The sequence below is a fragment of the Nannospalax galili genome, unplaced genomic scaffold (genome assembly GCF_000622305.1).
Source record: "Nannospalax galili isolate Female #2095 unplaced genomic scaffold, S.galili_v1.0 scaffold463, whole genome shotgun sequence".
NCBI classification, from domain to species: Eukaryota; Metazoa; Chordata; class Mammalia; order Rodentia; family Spalacidae; genus Nannospalax; species Nannospalax galili.
In genome coordinates, this window is record NW_008349529.1 from 2,729,706 (window position 1) to 2,747,951 (window position 18,246).

General features: G+C 42.8%; 1 pseudogene; it reads left to right on the plus strand.

Annotated features, from left to right (window-relative positions):
* Positions 1-14,601, plus strand: part of LOC103745088 — a 116,996-nt pseudogene extending 102,395 nt beyond the window's left edge.
* Positions 14,602-18,246: the final 3,645 nt, after the last annotated feature.

Here is an 18,246-nt window from a genome sequence, read left to right on the forward strand (position 1 = left end):
CCACAACCAGCCAGTGTGCAGAGAACAAGAGGCTACTTATCTCTGAATAGGACACCTGTATCAAACTTCTACTTCTCAGTGTTCAGGGATCATTACGGAAGAGGGGGCAGAAAGACTGTAAGAACCAGAGGTGGTGAATGGCCACAAGGAAATAGAATTTTACAGATAGCTGGTCAGTTATACATATGACCTCACACCAATGGTGACAGTATACACAACTCCCATGCAACATCCACTGACAAAATCCCAGCATAGACATGGGGAAGCGGATAAGAAATTTCAACCCAACCTAAGGAACTTTTAGCAACTGGTGGCTGCTGGGAGGCTGCTGGGAGGAGGAGAGACAGTCTCTTTCAAGGATGAGACTCTTGGCAGGTTAACCAGACTCTAGTGGATGGACCCATACTGCAGGACATTTGGGGACACAAATTAGACTCTATAGGCTTTATTTCATATATATATATATATATATATATATATGTACATTAAATTGGGTGGGGGACAATAAGGGGAGGTGCAGATAGGGGAGGGGACCTAAATGCCATCAAATTATATTGTATGAAAATCTCAAAAATTCAGTGAATTTTTTACTGAAAAAATTATCACAATCTAGGCAGATTTTATAATTTTTAAATTTTATTTTATGTGTATGAGCATTTTGCCTGTATGTATGTAAGTACACCGTATGCACAGGAAATGTCTGCAGAGGCAGAAGATGTTGTTACCTACCATGCAGGTGCTGGGAACTGAACCCAGGTATTCTGCAAGAGCAAACAGTGCTCTCAACTTCTGAGCCATCTCTCTAGACAGCCCCCCATCACAATTTTATTTTATTTTATTTTTCGAGGTTAAAAAGTCACAAATGGGTTTCATTGTGCTAAAGTCAAGGTATCAGCAGGACTGTGCTCTTTCTGGAAGCCCTAGGAAGAATGGGTTTAGTTGACTTTTGCAACTTGTAGAAACTGCACATCTTCCTTGGTTTGAGATCTTTTCCTCCATCTTCAGAGCCATCACTCTTCAGTCCCATCACTCTGATCTTTGTTCCCCATGTCATTATATTTCATTTCTTTCTCCAACTCAACTTTCCTATTATTTAGGGATCCTTGTGATTACCACGACACCTGCCCCAGGCAATACAACATAATCTTCCCATCTCAAATCTGCCATTGCATCTGTAAAATCCCTGTACACTGTAATGTATAGGTTTTAGAAGATGGACATATTGTCTATCACCTTTCTTTCTCCATCTGTAGAGCTCCCACCTGCAGAAAGCCTAGCCATTCCTGGTCTAGGTGGGGTTCTCTAGTGTACCTGAGGCAGGATAACTAATTAGGAAATAGAGGGGAGATCAGCAAGAAAGGGTCCCTTCACTCTCCTTGTTCTGACTTCCACCTCTCATTGACTGATACCCAGGAATTTTCAACAAAACTCACTAGGCCACTTATCAAAGAACTGTATTCTGTGGTGACCATACGATAAATACACAGGTCTGGTGGTCTCAGCAGCAGTTTTCCAAATAATCCCACATGCCATCTGGCTGGGGTAAATGTAGGGTTTTTTTTTTAAAATCACAATCTTAATTATTAATATTAACTCTAATATCACATGTCACATGGTACACAGTAAATCTCTATTATCTACCTATGTATTATCTCTCTATATCACCTATCCACCCATCATCTATCTATCTATCTATCTATCTATCTATCTATCTATCTATCATCTATCTATCTATCATATATCACCTCTCATGTATCATCTATCTATGCATTTTTGAAACAGGGTCTTCCAGCTGGCCTAGACCTCACTATATAGACTGGGCTGACTGGCCTTGATCTCATAGAGATCTTCCTGCCTCTGCCTCCTGAGTTCTGGGATTAAAGGAGTGGGCCACCACACCTGGCCCCTGTGTGTTTGTGTGTGTGTGTGTGTGTATGTGTGTGTGTATGTGTGTGTTTACAGAATGAATCTAAGTTAAAGGGGCTACAATAGAGTTCAAGAGTTTTTAGAAGTTGGCTGATAGAAATGTAAGTAGAGTCTGTATTGAATCAGGGCTGGAGAGATGTCTCAGCAGTTAAGAACACTGGTTGTTCTTGCAGAAGATTGGGGGTTCAAATCTCAGCACCCACATGGCAGCTAACAACCATCTGTAACTCCACTTCCAGGGAATCCGTTGCCTTCTTCTGACCTCCGACGGCACCGCACAACACACATGTACTTACATATATGCAGGTAATACACTCATACACATAAAATAAAAACTAAAATTGAAAAAAAGATAATGAACCAAACCCCAGCTGAATGAAGAAGCTGTTGCAGGCGGTGGGAGAGCGGGGGTTGAGAGTGAAGCTGTAGAGTTGAGACCAGCTGCAGGGAGAAGAGCGGAACCCAGTCAGAGTTGCTAAGAGAGATCCAGCTCCAGACAGGTGAGCAGGTGACAGGCAGATGGCAGGCAAGAAGGTCAAGTCAGCCACAGGGGACCAAGCTAAACTTAAGTCCCAAGGACAGTTGGGAGTTGTCTGATTTTGGTCCTTTATGCACACACCACATATCAGATGGTAGATTGGTATGGGGCCATTGTCCTCACAGTGTTAGGACCCCATCACTTTCTGGAGTCAAAGTGAAGGAGTTACACCCTTTCCTTGTTCTGGCCCATCCAATAAGCTCTTGGGCTTAGTTTTCCTGATATGATTTTAATATGACCATGTGCTTCAACAGTATCAATGCACTTTGAAAATTTATAGAGTGGGATCCTTTCTACTCCCAGGAATAAGTCATTTATCAGACTATGCTGTACGCATGGTACCAGAGAGATGGTGTTGTTAGTCTGTCCGCACAGGAACACAATCATCCTTCACCCTAAACATGGAGTCAAAGTTTCTTATAAAATGGAGTCTCTCAGGGCAAGGAGCCTGAAAAGCCAGTGTTTTACACAATATGGAGTTACTCAGAGTAGGACACAGGATGATTTCAATAGCTCCCTTTCTGAGAAACATCACAAATGAGACTAAGTGTCTAATGAGCTATGCTTCAAGTCCAAGTTCCTTGTGACAGATGTATAAGCAAAGATTCCTTTGATCAATGTTTTATCTCCACAGCTTTATCCAGCTGTGGGACTGCACAATGTATCTAAAAAAACACTCATCTTCAAGAACAAAAATCTGTGGAGTATACCGGCACATACTTCCCCCCCAGCACCTAAACTTAGTTACATATTAAGCAGCTTCAAAATCCTAAAATCACAGAGGTGGCAACTGTGAGGCACTTCAGCCTCCTCCTCTCCTGACTCCTACACTTGACTCCCTTCAAGTGCATCTTGTTTTGAGACAGACACTTAGAGGCTACTTTTGTTAAAAAGCATGGACTCTTCACGTGGGCCTACAAGGTAACTAAAAGCACGATGAAGACCTGGCATTTCTTCCTTTGTTTTGTGCCTGTAGGTCTCTACCTTGGCTGAAGGCACAGAGGTAAGTCATTGCCCTTAACTTCTCATGTCATCTTGGATTCAGACACCATGAAGCCCATCCTTCAGGCGAGGGTGATTATCCATGAAGAAGAGGCTGTATCCTGGAGGAGAATTGAGCATCATGTAGGAACCAGGTTGATTCCCTCTATGATGACAGCAATAAGGAATTCTTTGGACCACCTTGTAAAACCAGAACCGAGACAAGAATCAACAAGGCCATAATTTGGCCAGCGCTGCTTAATTATGCACTCTTATCCCCTGTCCTAATCTTTCCTCTGTGTAAGCCTAAAGCTCATGTCAGAACCCTGAAGATGGACTTGGGGTCATTGGACCCTCTTATTTGTTCCTCTTCCCAATGTGGCCATTTGAACAAGTCTCCTCTTTCTGCTTTTCACCATTGCTCATCTCTTTAATTGGTGAATTGGGCACAAATGGCCAAGCCTAGCCTGTTTGGGCTGATGGAACCTGGGCCTTTGCTCCAGAAACACCAATTGTAGTCTTGTTTACTCAATAAATTCACTTTTCTTCACTCTGCTTCATTGTGATGTTGTTCTCTGTGTTGTTAAGTCAATATCTGTACCTGAATTGAGGACCCCAGCCTCTGAGGGGGACTCTTTAGCCTGTCCAGCCTGAATTATCAAATTCCCACTGCCAGTGACACATGGATCTGTCTTCAACCCTTCCCTTGTCCTCAATGATGTCATCTAGCCTTGTCTCCTCTCTCTGTCTCTGTCTCTCATTCTGTATTTCTGTCTCTGTCTTGTCTCCGCGCCCCCCCCCATGCCAGCCTCAAACTCCCAGGTGCAAGTGATTCTCCTGCCTTAGTCTGGTGAGTGCATACACTCCACTCTATCTGATTTAGCCTCACTTCTTGATCTCTTCTGTTTTCTTTGATCTCTTACTAACCTGAGTCTCTTTTAGGGGGTCATCCTGGGTCTTGTCATTACCTCCTCAAGTTGTCTTTCAGAAATCCTGCTAAGACTGCAGTCTAAGTGTTCTTCACATTAAACATCCTTTTGACTTCACTAAGAACTATAATCTTAAAGCCCCAATCTCCAAACAACTGCTTTCTGGTTAATCCTTTCAGTGACTTTCATATTTATTAGCAATTCCGTTTCTTTCTCTTCCTTGGCATCCTTTTTCACCTCCCTCAGCTGACCCAGACTCCGGAAGAATCAGAGTATGTGGATTGCAGAGGGAAAGAATCCTGTCACTGGTTCCCTATAAGCTTGGTTTATCAAAGCCGCTTAACAGTGCTTTGGTGAGCTTCCTCTGGGAAATTGCAAACATAAACTTCCCAACATCCCACACAACCTCTACATTCCTCAGTCTAACTCAGCACACGGTTTTCTCCAAATCCAAAGAGAAATAGATGCCAATGACTCTGAAGTTTCCTGCATATATAAATCTACTTTCTGTTAGTTCAGATCTAGAGGGTGTGGAGGGAAGGCCATTATTGACAGACCAGAAAGAGAACAAGTTGTCAATGCAAGCCTCGTCCAGAAAGTGTCCTCCAAATAGAAAAAAAAGTTCCATTCTGTCCAAATAGCACAGCTATTGAACAGCAGAATGGAGTGGCCAAACAAAATGAATCATACCATAATGCAGCCGTGCTGCCCTCATTTCCATGGTGGGGACTACAGATGAGAAATTCACACAAAGTGGCTCACCCTAACCACTGAGTACCAAATACTAACCAATCTGCACCGCCTTTATTTACATGAGGGGAATTACATGCTGGGAAACTACACACAAAGTATCTCACCCTAACTTAGTGAAGACTTTTCCAAAACCGAGAGTCCTGTGGCCCATTGCCATATGACTGCCAGGCCCCTGAGCTCCCTGTGGTGTGCTAAATCAACTTGTTTTCTTCCCCATCAGTCTAAAGGGCTAATTCTTTCACCAACCCATTGGTTTGAAAAATAGGATTTCACCTTTGTTTCTCCCAACTTGGACCTTTGTAGTCATGTCATACAGTCTTGGAGATGCTTGAAGCCTGAGTCCAGGGCACCCCAGTGTTCACAGAAGGCCTCTTCACTCCTCCCTGATCCAGCCAATGCTTGACATCACTGTGAAGGGTGAGAGACCCAGCCTCCTCTGGCAGCTTTCTCTTTCAGTCTCAGGACTCTCAGAGGACTCCATCACTCTCACAGACAACACTTAGGGTTGAGGGACCTGGCCTCATGTGTGTGTGTGTGTGTGTATGTGTGTGTTTTCATGTGGAGAGGGTCATGGGTGGGTACAATGCGTGTAATCACATATGTGCACATGTAAGTGGAGGTCAGAGGATAATCTCTGTGCTATTCCTCATGTGTTTGAGACAGTCTTTCATTGGCATGGAGGTAAGGTTCCTTAAAGGTCACTTTTAGGGGTGTATTCATGAAGAGTTCCCTAGTTCCTTTTGTCTTTTTTTCTACCATTATGTCATCTGCCAGGATGGGTCAATGCCTTATTAAGTATTCCACTGGCTATCAAACTCAAAGAAATTGTCATGTTCACCTATCCAGGATAAAGCTCTATTTTCCAGAAAGTACTGAAGGTAAAATATAAGACAACCCTATCACAGCAGCATACCAATTATGGATCTATCTATACCTTCTCTTCAAAAGGGACTCCAAGGATCAACTTCAGATAAGTAAATCTATGGGCCCACGATATGTTGCTCCTGATTTAAAAATTATCCTAATATGTGATATCTTAAAAACAATATATATGTTCTCCCCCTTCCTGTTGCCCACCAAACAGATCCTTTACTATCATTTAAACAAATAATAAATAAATAAATTGTGCTGACTCCTTTCTCCATCAATTACCTCCTCTTTCAACCATTAGTCCTTATCCATTCCTCTCAGTCATAAACATTCAAGTTTTTCTGCTCTAAACATACTTGAGAGAGGAGAAAGCAGGGAGGAGGGAAAGAGAAAGGATAACAGAGTGAAGAATCGCGCTCAACACACAGGGACAAAACCAAGTTTCGGGATGCAAAAGCAAGAGGAATTTATTCATACACAGGCGCCTGCGGACGCAGAGTCCCGCTCGAGTCAGGACTTGCGTGCCGGGCTTAGTTTGGGGGGCTTTTTATAGAGCAGAAGCAAGGTACAGAAGCAGATGCATGGTTACAAGATTATTATTAGTGCATTTCAATGGGTACAAGGTATGAGGAAACAGTATTGCCAAATTCAGAGGGGGCTATGGGTGAAACTGATTGTTATCGTTAACTTCCCAGTAGGGGCTGTTATCACTAACTTCCCGGTAGGGGCCTCAGGGTGGTGGCAGGTGGTCCGACTGCAAACGTCCTATCTTCCACTGCTAGTTTCACAAGACCTGGGTTAGAATCTTGGCTTATCGAATGGCTGATTACAGTTCTTTTTCTAAAATGGCCTTCCTGCTGTCAGTCGGGTCCTTCAAGAGCATTTCTGATATGAGAGCAGAAGAGGAAACTGTTTGAAGTTAGGAAGAGAATCAGAAAGAGGAACACAGGGGACATGGAGAGCAATTGGGGATGGAGACGAATTAGAACAAAGCATAACACATATGTATGAAAATAACACAGGCAAACCCATTGCTTTGTGTCCCTGAAGCTCATTGGCCTGCTAGGTTAGCCAAACTGGTGAGCTCCAAGTTCAGTTTAATTAACTTGTAAAAAAAACCTGGAAAACTGGAAACAAATAAATGAATGAGAAAAAACAAAATCGAAAGGGAGGAAACAAAAGGGGAAACTTTGTTTTTGTATGAAATCGAATTTTTCTTCCAATATAGCTAAGGAAAATTGAGTAAAAAAATGAAATAAAAATAAAACAAGCATGTTCCTCCTTGCACCACCTGCTTCTCACGTTGCCTACCCTGTCCTTTCACATGAGGATAAACTGGGATAGCGACAGACCTGAAACACAGCTTCCTCCTTCAGGATGGAATGAGGAAAATGAAACTTTCAAGGGTGAGCTCAATCTCTGTAGAATGATACAGAAATAGGAAATACAGGCTTGGGAATTATATCTTATACAAAAAGGTGGTGTGGTGTTGGTATTTTTAAAAGAATGTGAAGTTAGATCCAAACAGACCAATAGCCTTGGACAGTAGGACTAATGAGCCCTTGAAACTCTGGCTTAGTTTCCCTGTAAATCTGGCTCTGTCTGGATGACAGCATGGGGCAGTGTGGTGAGTTACTGAAAGAGGATGTTGCATGGTGCTATTTGAGAAAGGCGCTTGGCAGGAGGTATACCCAACTCACCACTAGTATTCAAGATGATTAAAAGCACAGCAGTCAATTGTTTTTTTTTTTTTTGCTTTTTCATAAGTATGTGTGAGGTAGGGGTGTGTGTACGTGGGGCATGCTCCCCAAGGAAGCCAGAGGTTGGCTTTTGGGTGACTTCCTTGATCACTCTCCACTTTATTTACTGAAGTAGGGTCTCTCATTGAACCTAAAGTTTAACAATTTGGCTAATGTAGCTAGCCAGTTTGCCCTGGTGAATCCCCTGTCTTGCCTCCCCAGCACTGGGATTATAGATGGGTCACCATGAGTTCTGGAGATTGGAATTCATATCCTCATGCTTCTGTGTCAAGTGCTTTATCTATTGAGTCATTTCCTCACCCTTCCGTTTATATCTGTAATATGAAATTTCCGTTAGCATACATCATTGGTGCAGTAGTGGCACTTTTATCTTGGAGGCAATCAACAGCTACCTAATTGGACTAAAAGCCCAGTCAGTGGGAGGAAAGTCAAGTGTGGTACTATAAATATAACCCAATATACATGGCTGGAGTTGTCATAGATCTTAGCGAAAACCCTAAGTCTGTCACATTGATAGACTAATGTGATTTCTTACTATGTGCAAAATATGTATCCTTATATTTACAGACAAATATCCCAGTCACCTCTCATCAAAGAAGCTAATTTTGCACCAGTCAGAGACTATTACCAAGTACCACAACTGGTCACACATGGACATTGTCTATGAATTTCCCAGGCCTAAGTGACACATGTACAGTGCAACCTCTACGCCTAAGGCTCATGGAACATAGAACAGGGGTAAAAAAGAGGACACTAATGAATTTCTCGGTTTACTATGAATTTTTAATTAAGTCATTTTAAAAATTAAGCTAATAATACATATGGATAGTGTATGGCTATGGAGAGTAGCATGTAGATAGTATGAAAATGATCGTGCTTGGGAAGCAGTAAATCAAAGAGAATGAAATGGTTTCTTCAAAAGAAAAATCAAAAGTGGGGCTGCAGAGGTGCTCAGTTGGTAAATTGCTTGCTGCACAATCATGAGGATGAGTTTGATCCTCAGCTCCCACAAGAAAAGCTGGGTGTGGGGCTGGAGAGACAGCTCAGGGTTAAGAGCACTGGCTGCTCTTGCAGAGGACCTGGGTTCAGTTTCACACCCATATGGTAGCCTACAACCATCAACTCCAGTTCCAGGGGATCCAATGCCCTCTTCTGGCCTCTTCAGGCATTGCATGCACACGGTGCAATTATATACATGCAGGCAAAACACTAATTCACATAAAATAAAAAGAAAGAAAATAAATAAATAACTAGGCATAGTAACATGTCTGGTAATCCTAGCACTGGAGAGGCAGAGATAAGGTGATCCCTGAAGCTCATTGCTAGTTTAGCCAAATTGGTGAGCTCCAAGTTCAGTGAGAGACCTTGTCTCAAAAAACAAAATGGAAAGCAATTGCTGATGACACCTGATGTTGACCTCTGACCTCCACGTGCATGAGAACAGATGTGCATACATAGCCTCACCCACTCACATACCTATGTGCATACACCTACATGAACATGTAAACACACACACACACACACACACACACACACACACACAATCCAGAGAAATAAAATCTAGCAATGGACCTCCATTGTTGCCTAAGAGCAGTGGGAAATGGCCCATGAGCATCTGAGCTAGTCACAAATACAGTTCATGGTGGCAATGGATGCACAGTGTATCACAGATTAATACCACCAGTCATATGTAGGTCATGTAGGTGAACCCCTTGCTCTGAGCTCATTCTCTGGAAACATTTTAATTATAATTAGGCATTGCCTACCAGCTATAATGCTTTCATTAGCAAACCACGAACATCTGGCATCCTTAGTAGTTTATTACTCAGTACCAATTAATTAATCAACAATGTGGTTTTTAAACCTAAGCTTACATGAGCTTGTCCTCTTGCTCTGGCAAGCTTGGTTCTGAGCCTGTAAGACTGAAAGCTGGAGATAAGGATGTTGACTGGAGTTAAACTTGCTATGATGACATCATCTGTATGCTTGTAGAAGTGCCAGCCTTCCCTCCTTCCTCAGGTGCCATCTGACCTTGTTGCATGGTTTGCATCAAACCACAGCCTCAGTTTAACATTTACAGTCTGCCTCTGTCCTTGTGGCTAATACTGCTGTCAAGATGTGGTCTCCTAGCTGTCTGATCTGGGCTTATTTTCAAGAGCTCCTTCCCCATGACCTCCTTTATCTTTGAAGGCCTTTGAACATTTAATGCCTTCCATCTGGTTTCTAAGATATCACTTCATTTTGTTTTGTTGTTGATCCTTTGTCAAATGCTTTCTCCTCTGCCTCCACCTCTATAGATATGCCCATGGTAAACATCAGAACATGGCACTGGAGTCAGACCTATGGGCTCAAATTCACTTATCAACTATATGAGCTTGAGAAAATTACTTAATATCTTTACATCTCAGATTTTTCGTCAGAAAAGAACAATGGCATTGATATCTTCTAAATAAAATTGCTGATAGTAGACAACCACACAAAGCATAGTACCTGACATAAGAGAAACATCCAGTAAGTGGCAGCTATTTGTTCCTTAGCCACACCCATGGCTTAACTGTATGAAATAATCAAATGAACTGCACCCACCTTCTGTTCTCCCTTAAACTCCAAATTGGTGTTTAAGCTGCCTGCTGACATTGTCCACAGGCCCCTCAAAGTGAACATGTTCAGAACAGAACTCATCAACACCCTTGAAAAATGTGCTCCGTTTCCCAGCCAACATTTTCTCTCTACTTTTCACCTACTATTCCCTGATGGTAACTAGTGTTATGATAATCCCAGTCATCCAAGCAGAAAATTAGGAGTGATAGCTGGGCCTCACCTCTTCCTCACCCGCTTCTTCTTGGCCATCATACTTGGAATTCGCTCCCATACATGGCTTCCTCATACATCTCCCTGCAGCCATCTATGGTGCAGGCTGCAGTAGTCTGCAGCAAAGCCTTCTTAAAAGTTGTGTTCCTGGGACTGGAGAGATAGCTCAGTGGTTAAAAGCACTGGCTGCTCTTGCAGAGAAACTGAGTTTGGTTCCCAGCACCGAGTGCTGAGATGACAGCCATGTGCCCCCATGACTGGCTTCCTGTGCCTCTTGATTTATCTCAGTTCCCTCTTCTGGCAAAGCCCTACAGAGCTGTGGCGCTCATCTCAATACCACCTCCTCTGAGGCATTCCTCCCAGTGATCACACTGTTCAATTCTTGTGACAGTGCTGATTGTGTTGTGTTGCAGTAGCAATATCTTTATCTCCCTTGTCCTACTGTGAACTCCTTGAGAGCAAATGCCTTACTGTTGAAAGCATTGATTTCTTAGCACGGTCCCTGAAAACAGTGGGACAAAATCAAGACTGGCCCTTAGAAGACAGCTACCAGCAACAGCTAAGCAACAGCTGCATTCTGGTCTTAACGTTTTTCTTTGTGATCACTCCTTGTTCAACCTTCTTCTGTGATATTTGCCTGGAAAAACTCCATCCTGATTTTCAGCTACTTCAGTTGCCATAACTAAATATCACGGTCCAGGTGGCTTAAATAACAATAGCTCATAGTGTCCCAGTCCTAGAGACAGGAAGTTGAAGATCAAGGTGCCAAGACTGATGCTTCTTTCTGCAGCTTGCAGATGACCAGCTTATCACTGTGCCCTCACACAGCTTTTCTTCCACGTGAATCCAGATAGAGAGCTCTGTGTCCTTTCTTATGAAGTCACCAGTGCATAGGATCAAGGCCTCACCTTCTAATGTCATTTAACCTTTATTAAGTCATATTGGAGGTTAGGGTTTCAACCTTTTGAGATGACAAAATTCAGTCTTTGCATCAATCTGATTCATTCTGTACCCTATGCTTTTATCCCAGCAGCCAGTCAGAGGTGAAGAAAAGTCTGCAAACATATCGAATAGTCTCACTTGGGATATGGGGGCCAGCAAGATAGTTCAGTGGGTAAAGGTACTTGTTGCTAGGCCTGGTGAGCTGAGTTCAGTCCTCAGCACACACATGGTAGAAGAAGAAAACTGACTCCTTCCAGTTGTCCACTGACCTTCACATGCATACCATGGCACATACATGCACACACATGCACACACACATAATAAATAACAAATAAATAAATAACTAATAAACTTGAAACAAATCTCAAACTTCAAGAGGCCTTCAGCCCACCCAGCAAGATCTATCGTGTATCGCCAGTCCCACTCCCAGAGAGGATTGCTCCATACCTTCTCTGTCCTTAAACCCTCAACAAGCCTTCCTTCTCCTAATCCTCAGCTCATGCCCCACTAAGAATACCTGGCATTTAGTCCCTACTTCTCGGTATCTGTTCCCACTGAGCTCCTTTTTCCTGTTACAGGGAGATTGTGGATGGAATGACCAGGTTGCCACACCAGACCAGCCCTTCGCTTGTGCATAGATTCCATCCCCTACCAACGAATCCCGTCTCTCATACAATACGTTCCTACTGACGAACTTTCTTTATCACAAAATCTGAAGATTCTGATATTGACATTATATCTCTGAACTTAAAAAACAAACAAGAGCTAACAAGATGACTCAGAAGTGGGCTTGTGGCCAAGCCTGAGGACCTGAGTTTGATCCCCAGACCCCACATGGTGAAAATAGAGAGCCAACTAGTTGTCCTCTGATCTCCACACAGGTGCCACAAACACTTGAGGGCCTGCGGTCACACATGTGCATCACATACACAGTAATAGTAATAATATGGGCTGGAGAGATTGCTCAGCGATTAAGAACACTGGTTGTTCTTGCAGAACACCCGGGTTCGAATCCCAGCACCCACATGGCAGCTAACAACTGTCTGTAACTCCAGTCCCAGGGGATCTGACAGCCTCTTCTGACCTCCGCAGGCATTGCACGATACGGTGCACTTACCTACATGAAGGCAATACATGCATACACATAAAATAAAAACAAATAAAAAAAATTTGAATTAAAAATAGCAATAATAATTAATTAATTAATTAAAGTATTTAAAAATAAGTAGGTTCAGTAAGATGGCTTAACGAATAAAAACACTTGCTTCCAAGTCTGATGACCTAAATTCATTCCCCAGACATATGATGGAAGGAGAGAACCAACTCCTGAAAGTTGTCCTCTGACCTCCACAAGTGTGTTGTGGCACATGCACCCACACACATATACATACATACACACACTAAAATAAATAAATATAGGGAGCTGAAGAGATGGCTCAGCGGTTAAGAGGCACTGGATGTTCTTGCAGAACACCCGGGTTCAAATCCTAGCATCCACATGGCAACTAATTCCAGTTCCAAGGGATCCAATGCCCTCTGCTGGCCTCCTCAGGCACTACATGACATGGGTACATTTACATGCAGGTGTAACACTCATACACATAAAAAATAATTATTTTTTAAAATAAATAAATATAATAAAAATTAAAAAAATAAGTAGTGCTGTGTATTGTGGCAAACATTTGTAATCCCATCTGCCAGGAGACTGAGGCAGGATTAACACAAATTCAAAACCAGCCTGGGCTACATAGCAAGATCTGCCTCAAAAACCAACCAACCAGAGGCGCTAGGGCTACGGCCCGGGTGACGGCCGCTACTGGGGGCGGGGTTTTGACCTCCGGCTGCTCCCTGAGCCGCCCTAGCCCCCGCCCCCGCCTTTCCTCGCGGGGACGCGGGGGCGGGGCGCCCGGCCGAGACCACCTGGCCCGCGGAAGGCACGGATGCCTACAGCTACAACCCTATAGGCGCCTAGGCAGAGCCGGGCCAAGCCGGCGGGGGCGCCAGAACCAGTCACCATATCCTGGCTATATAATTCTAACTACTGGAATTCTGCACGACCTAGGCCCCCAAACCCAAGTACATACCCTGTGAGACCAGAGTAGCAAAACCAGAGTTTGAATTCTTATACAAATGGAACATATGGCCCACCATACCCTCCTGGCGCTGGAGCAAATACTGCCTCATACTCTGGGGTTTATTATGTACCTGGCTATACTCAAAGCAGTTACTCCACAGACGTTCCAGGTACTTATCATTCACCTGGTAACAGCCCAACCCCAGTCTCTCGTTGGATCTATACTCAGCAAGACTGTCAAACTGAAGCACCTCCTCTTAGAGGGCAGGTTCCAGGATATCCTACTTCACAGAAGGCTAGAATGACCTTGCCCCATTATCCTTATGGGGATGGTAACCGTACTATGCCACAGTCAGGACAGACTGTCCGACCACAAGAAGATGCATGGGCTTCTTCTGGTGCTTATAGGATGGGTGCCCATTACCCCTGGCCCTCAGCTACACCTTCAGCACCACCTGGGAATCTCTACATGACAGAAAGTGTCTCACCATGGCCTGGCATCACCATGGCCTGGTAGCAGTTCTCCTCAACCACCTCCATCACCACCACCCCAGCAACCTAAGTATCCATCAGTAGGAATCTTAGGGAGCAATGAACAATGATGATTCAGACCTTTTGGATTCTTCAGTCCAGTCCAGTGCAGAGCCTCAGCTATATGATCCTGCCACCAACAAGCATCCCAGCAATCAGGTCCAGAGTAACAATCTTCCTGAAGAGTGTTTGTCTTCAGATGAAGGCACTCCTCCAAGTATTAAAAAAATCGTACATGTGCTGGAGAAGGTCGTCGAAGAATTTGTAGGAAAAAAGACAGACAAAGCATACTGGCTTCTGGAAGAAATGCTGACAAAGGAACTTTTAGAAGTGGATTCTGTTGGAATCTGGACTCTGTCCATCAGACCAGGAAAGAGGCTGTTTGTAAGATCCAGGCCATACTGGAAAAATTAGAAAAAAAAAGGATTGTGAATAATTTAGAGTAAAGGGTAAGCCTGTTACTAACTTGGCCAAAGAACTCTTGAATTTGGGTAGTTACCATCTTTTTGAAATGCCTGTTGTGACAAGAAGCATCACATTCCAACTTTCCCTTGTCTTAAAACTTGGGAGGAAAAAAAATTGAAATCTGGTGAAGGAATGGAAAAACACTTTAGTTATGAGTTGTTTTTTTTTTCAATTTTCAGGTGAATGAACATGATAGGAAACTGAAATTATCAATATTGTCAAGAAGACCCACTCCTTAAGAAATTGATGGGTATCTGCAGGCTGCTGCCTGTCAGCAGGAGGGAACTACACTTTAAGTAACAGGCTATTGGAAATATTCTGAGACAGACTGGATTGTCACATTTTTGTATATTGTGACTGCATATGCTTTATGTGTAAATTATAGCTTAGACTTTAGCTTTCTTGGCCCTCTGTTTTGTTTTGTTATTTGCAGTTCACAAATATAGTAATTATTCTACTTCTTGGTACATTTTGTAGAACACGTTTAATATAATTAAATATTGACAGCCAGATAGAAGGGCCGTTCTGAATGAGTTTCTATCCTTTCGCCACTTGTAGTGTGTAGTGAGTTCCTCAAGTAAACTGTTTGTCTCTCTCTGTGTAGCTTGTTAGCGTTCTTCCCACTTCTGTTTTCATAGTAGTAGGGGAGGTGAGTTTGGAAATTACAGTAACACAAGTATGGAAATGTTTGTGGACATTTTACTTCTTTGCTTTTTTCATTGTATTTGGATAAATATCCACTTTAAAGTTAAAAAAAACAAACAAACAAACAAAAAAAAAAACCCAACCAACCAACCATCACCAACAACACAACAAATAAAACCTTCCCAAGAGCTCACTTTTTCTGGCTACTACCTCATTTTGCCTTGTAGAACTCCTTGAAAAACTGATTCCTTGAGATTCTTTCAAATTCTTTGAAGGAGTTGAGATGCCTGTCTCCCCTCCTTACCCCTCATCCTCTTGGGAACCTGTCCCAGTGGAGTAGTCATCGTCACACTTTACCAAAACCGTATCACTTGAAGTCACCAATAACCTAGTTGCCACACCAAAAAGCATTTCTCTGCCCTCATCATACTCAACCCATGAGCAAGCATTGGCAGTTTATTCGCGTCTCCTTAAAATGCTGTCACCCTGACTGGGAATGGCTTGCTCCTCCTAGCTCTTTGGCCCCTTTGCTGAATATTCTCTTTTTAAAACACCTGCTGCAGGACCTGCTGTCAGGTCTCTATAGTCACTCTTTATGTGCCAAGACCTGGCTTTAACTACTAGTCATAGTTTAAGGACTCACCCTTTTTTTTGGTCTTTTTTTTTTTTTGGTCTTTTTTGAGACAAGGTCTCTTTGTAGCCCCAGCTGACCTAGAACTTACTATATAGACCAGGGTGGCCTTGAACTCACAGAGATGCACTTGCCTCTGCCTCCAAGTGCTGGGATTAAAGGTGTGCATCACCACAGACTCATCCATTTTTATACTTCCAGCTCTGACTCTCCCCTACACTCTACTTGGGTGTTCAATGGACACATCAAAATAAAGATGTCTAAAATATAACCCTTCCTTTTCTCAAAGTTGTTCCTCCTTTAGCCCTTCTCCTTCCTGATAAACATCACCATAGTTCACATAGCTTTTCAGGTCAAAACCTTGACAGTCTCTCTAATTCTTTTTCTCTTATCTGCTCCACCAGTAAACCATGCAACATTCTAACTAGGGGATAAGATCTACCACTTACCCTCTCCCAATATGACCCTGGCCACCACACCTTCTTTCTCCCTTGGACTTTTATAAGTCTTGCTGTAGAGCTTGTCTCCTAGTTGCTATTCTTGCCTAACATCTGTTCTTCACATAGCAGCCAGCCCGCTGCTTCCAAAAGTGAGACATCAGACCGTTCTCCTCAATAACCTTTAACTAGTCCCATCCCACTTAGAATAATACCCAAATCCCTGAGCAGGCCTTTCCCTCTTTCCCTGTTAGCCACATAGATTTTCCCTCACCTCATTCAGTTCCCCTTCAGGGAAGTTTTGCTGATCATCTCTCCCCATCCTAAATGACATGAGCCATCACTCTGTCCCCTCAACTTGCTTTGTATTTCTCAAAGCATATAGATGGCATGTGTATTCATTCACATTTATTTACAACCTTGTTTATTGCTTCTCATACTAGGATATGAATTCCAAGAAGGCAGACAGAGCTTTGTCCACTGCCATGTTCTCAGGGCCACCTAGGACAGCATGTGGCATAAAGTGACTCCTTGCATCGGTTTGCTAGGGCTGCTGTAACAAAGTGCACACCAGGTTGCTTAAATAGCAGAAACTCATTCTCTCACAGTTCTAGATGCTTAAGCCAGTCTGATGGCTGCAAGGGAAGGGTCTGCTCTAAGCCTGGCTTAGCTTACAGCTTATAGATGATCATCCCTTTATTTGTATCTCTGTGTTCAAATTTCCCCTTCTTAAACCAGGGGTGGTGGCACATGCTTTTAATCCCAACACTCAGGAGACAGTGACATGTGGATCTCTATGAGATTGAGGCCTTCAGGGAGACCCTGTCTCAAAAAAACTGAAAAAAGAATCTTCCTTTTTATAAGCACAGAATCGTATATGGTTAGTACTCACCCAAATGAACTCACCTTAACTTGCTTACTTCTATAAAAACCCTATCTCAATGTGGGGATGTAACTCAGTGATAGAGGGCTTGCCTAGCATAGCTAATACCTAGGTTTGGATCACCAGTGCTGGGGGAAAAAACCCATCTCAAAATAACGTCACATGCTGAAACACTGGAGGTTAGGATCTCAGCATATGAATCTCAGGAGCTTCAATCCAACATGTAACAGGGCTCAATGGGTCTTCATTGAATAAACAAATACCTAATGATTGACTGATGGGATAAGTGAATCCTCAGAAGAGCCCTTTGTATAATAAGGGTGCTAATCCCTGCTTGTGAGTTCAATTTGTAATCCATTTCCCTGATTTATTGTTCACTTTTTATCTTCTAATGTCCAACTACAAGGTAGTTTATTGTAAAAATCCAATCACGTCTCAGAAGCATGCCAATTCCATGTTGACTTAATGAACCTAAAAGAGAATTTATCCGAAGATTCCATTGCATATATTGTTGACAAGAGTCCTGGGACCCCTGCGTGAGTTAACTTATAAATGAGTTAATATCCTGCAGTAGCACAAATACAGTAAGGGTTGAGAGAGAGAGAGAGAGAGAGAGAGAGAGAGAGAGAGAGAGAGAGGGAGAAACAAATTGAGAAATGTGGAGCAAACTTTGTTTAGTAATCCTTAGAGATTACGGTGAAAAGGTTACCAACTAAATGAGTTAGAAAATAATCAATCACTTTTAACTTTCTCCTGTTGAATATTGCTTCTCCCTTTGTGAGCTTCCAAACCATGCACAAGAAAACAAACAAGCAAATATCAAGATGGTGCACAGCTAATGATCAATTAAGGTGCTCCTGAGGAAAAAGATAACAAGCATTAGATAACAAGCATATAGATAACAAGCATTAGATATGTGGGTTTAAAAAGAATCAGGGGGCTGTAGAGATGGCTCTGTGGTTAAGAGCATGTACTGTTCATCTAGAGGACCCAAGTTCAGTACCCACATCAGACAGTTCCAGATACATGCTTGTATTGTATCTCTAGTTCCAGGGTGATCAGGTGAGACT